Below are 3,763 nucleotides of genomic sequence, written 5' to 3' on the forward strand. Positions count from 1 at the left end.
CCAAATGTTATGGGTTGGCTCAACGAGATAGACCACCGACTCAGAATTTAAATTTGAAAGCCGTTTATTAAGCTGGCCAGCTGACCACAGCCCGTACCTTCCCCCTCTGGGAAGCCTCGCGGCATGTGGCAAAGAGCAAGTGTGCATTATGATTTTTATAACAAAACAGTGTTACCTTAGAAGCTCACAGAAAGTTCATAAGCACAAAGGGGGGGTAAACAGAGTCACACCTGGCTGGTCTAAGACAATCTAGCAATTTTTCTTCCATGGTTCCTAACCCTGCAACTCCCCTCCATTCATCAGTCCCTCCTCCCAGCACATACACAATCCTCATATCCTGGCAACACAATCCTTCTCCATACGTCAGTCCCCCCTCCCAGCACATTCTGTAACATTCTGTAACCCTTCCATGGCGCAGTCCCTCACCCTAGCACACTACAAGTCTTTATGTGCTTTCTTCTTTAATTTTCTAGTTGTAGGACTTTCGTTCAGCTGGATTTCAGACTGTTCTGAATGATGGTTGTTCTGTATATTAGTTGTAATTTTGATGTGGTGTGAGAGGCAGGGAGTACTACATTTACCTATGCCACCTTCTTGTGTTCTTCTTTCATAAGTACCAATCTGTACTTCTTAATCTCTTTATCTTTTTCACTCAGTTCCTCAACCCATCTTCCCTCTGGCAACCATCACTCTGATCTCTGTATCTATGAGTTTGTTTGTTTATTTATATTGTTCTTTCAATTCCACATGTAAGTGAAATCATAGGGTATTTGACTTTGTCTGAGTTTTTCACTTAGCATAATACCCACTAGGTTTTTTTATTTTATCAAGGAGGACCACTTTTCAAAGTATATAATTGTATGATCATTATGCTGTACACTTGAAACAAATACAAAATAATATTGAATGTAAACTCTAATTGAAAAATAAAATTAGAAAAAAATATTTGATGTCAGTTTTCCTTCCACTAACCTAAACTATAAAGCGTTTTCAATGAGTTAAAATTAAGGAGGATTACACCTACTAGAAGAAAAGAGAAGAAACTTCTATTAGTCTGAGGTTTCAGAATCCCAGCAGTGTCTTGGTCAGAGCTGAGCTGGGGCTGGGAACGGAGTGTGAGAGCGTGCAGGTGGCATCCCTGAGGACTCAGAGGTTCAGTGGACTGAACTGAGTGTTTCAGCAGTAGAACTCACTGAACTGTCTTGCTAGTCTCTACACTGCTTGAGAGGGTGTAACTCAAAAGAGAAAAGCTCATATTTATTCCTTTCTTCTGGAGCTCTGTGATAGCATTTAATCCAATGGGATGTCTTCCTCACATATTATTATGGTATTTCTTCAAGTAATTGTTAAAAGACACAGGGTCTCATTGTTCTGTAGCACTCATACCCATTTCATCTAGGTGTTCAATGGGTCCATAAATCTCCCCCTGGGAGTCATACCCTCCCACATCTTTAGCTGATAAGGCAAATGCATTTCAACACTGTGTTCATCTTCATCTGTTTGCAGAGACATGCATTTGAACATTCCTGTCTTCCACAGGTTTCTGTAAATTTTTGTGTGAATACGAAGGTCCTACAACAGTGTCCTGTATATACCCATCCTGGAAAGTGCACATCAGAGAGGGGCACATGATGTGAGAGCCTGAGGACGAGACTTCTCCAGGGGACAGGAGGATCCACTTATTTGTAAGCCTGAGCAGCACAGATTGGATTCGCAGGAGGTGTAGCCTGCATGGGGAGCAATAATGACTCCAGCAAGTCTGTGTGTAGACTGTGCCTGTGAACGACAACCTTCAGCTGTGCACTCAGCTGCGGTTCTGAGGGGTGCCAGCTCCTGGCCTGACTGGCTCCCAGCAGACCACTCAGGCGCACCTCTTGGTGCCTGTGTCCCTGTGCTGCAGGAGGATGAATGAGGAGGAGGTGGGGATGGCAGGAGAAGGTCCACTAGGTGAGGAAACACGGCTGGGCCCAGCCCCAGAGGGGGCGCAGCAGGGATCAGATCAGCCCAGCCCAGGAGGGAAATGAGGGGCAGTGGTGGCTGAAGCAATAATCACCACAAACTCCAGAAGCCTTCAGAAAATGGGGCCCATGGAGACTTCACAGAAATCCGGAAAGCTCTGGCCCCAGCCCCGAAGTCACTGCTCCTCTGCAGGGTCTGGTTCTGACCAGCTGGCCCCACTGTCTCCTACCCCCGCCCCCAGTTGGACTCCCAGAGCCACCGCTGGTAACCCCACCTGAGTAACTCTAAGCCCGTTCCTCCCCCTACTCCTTTAGGGACTCCCCGTACCCACCCCCAACTCATGGCAGCCTGCATCATCTTTTCCTTTTTTTCCCAAAAACAAAATTAGTATTTTAATTAATTTCAGAAAAAGATGTCACATGAATGTCGATTAGAAAACATGACAATGTTTTAGAGGCTTGTTTTTCTGGAATTGCAAGGAAAAGAAATAACCCTTAACAGGTTCAGCCGTACTTTTCTGGATCTTTCTCTTGTATCAAAACTATCTTCTCCCCAAAGCACCTGCTTCAAAAGCCAACTCACCCTCTCTCTCCCTCTGGCCGGGACAGGCTAACCCCCACCATGTGGGGGCTAAGGACCCTGGGTCTGACCAGCGAACAGAACTGTCCTTCAAGCCACAGCCCACAGGCAGTGGCACCCAGAGCCCCGCTCCCGGTCCGCATAGTAGAGGCCACAGCGCTGGCTGTTTCCACCGTCTCAGGAAGAGGAGCCAAGCGCTGGCCCTCAGCACAAATCAAGGCCCGATATGGAGAGAACAAGGGCTCCTAGGGGCAGGAAGAGGGAGCTGCTGCCGCCACCCCATCTTTAGAAACAAGGGTTCCCTGGGACCTTTCCCCACCTGAACCTCTGAGAGGCGCTCTGCTGCTGGGCTCCAGGGACACGCAAGCACACAGGGTGAACAGGCCAGAGCTGAGGAATCGGGTAACTGACCATCTGGGGGAGGATGAGCTGGGAGCGCAGCTCTTCACCTGGCTGCCGCCCCGCCGCGGACAGCGCGTTGAGGACCCGGATGGCCACCGGGACTGGTCCAGCTGCGGGACCTTCAGGCCTTTTTCCAGGTCCCGCATCAAGTGTCGGGTCCTGTTCCAGGTGTGACACCTGAGAGGGAGGGCGAGAGGTGGGTGAATGGATCAGCACCGGCCCCAGACACAGGGATTCCCCGGTTCCGATGAGACTCAGAGTTCCCAGGGCGCGACAGGGCCCACAAGCCAACAAGAGAGACCCTGCCCTCCAGGCAGCACCCCTGCGCGGCGGCCAATGAACACGTCACGGGGCGGGGGGGAGGCCAGCTGCAGATGGTGACCCCAGGAGGCGGGGGCGGTTTGACCCCGTTCTTATTCCAGAAGCTCTCCGTCTCTTCCTTGGCTGGGTTCCCACAGGAGCAGCGTTTCCGATGCAGAGCCGAGGACTGGGTGGCCCGGAGGCCATCGCGGCCAGCAGGTCCTCGCCTTCCTGCGTGGACTGAGCAGAGCACAGCGCCTCCCAGGTCCGCCTGCATGTCTCTCCCTCGGCCCCGGCTCCCGGCTCCTGTGCAGGGGGGAGTGACCCGGGGAGAATCCAGAGGTGGGAGCAGCAGACATGGGGGGCGGGGGCAGGGGGAGGGGGAGGAGGAAGATGACCCCAAGCCCGGAAAGGCGGGAGCTGCGGGAGGGAGCGGGCCGCTGGGGTCCCTGCGTGGGCCCGGCACCACGGGCCTCCTGGGCCTCCTGCTGCCCGGGCACAGGGCGAGCAGCCGTCACCACGA

The 3,763-nt window shown here is 52.1% G+C and overlaps 1 pseudogene; it reads right to left on the minus strand.

The window, feature by feature from the left end:
- Nucleotides 1-1,154: 1,154 nt before the first annotated feature.
- On the minus strand, nucleotides 1,155-3,517 carry LOC139018520 (uncharacterized; annotated as a pseudogene).
- Nucleotides 3,518-3,763: the final 246 nt, after the last annotated feature.

Source organism: Myotis yumanensis, unplaced genomic scaffold, assembly GCF_028538775.1.
Source record: "Myotis yumanensis isolate MYYU_CA2020_CCGP unplaced genomic scaffold, mMyoYum1.0.hap1 SCAF_10, whole genome shotgun sequence".
Classification (NCBI taxonomy): Eukaryota; Metazoa; Chordata; class Mammalia; order Chiroptera; family Vespertilionidae; genus Myotis; species Myotis yumanensis.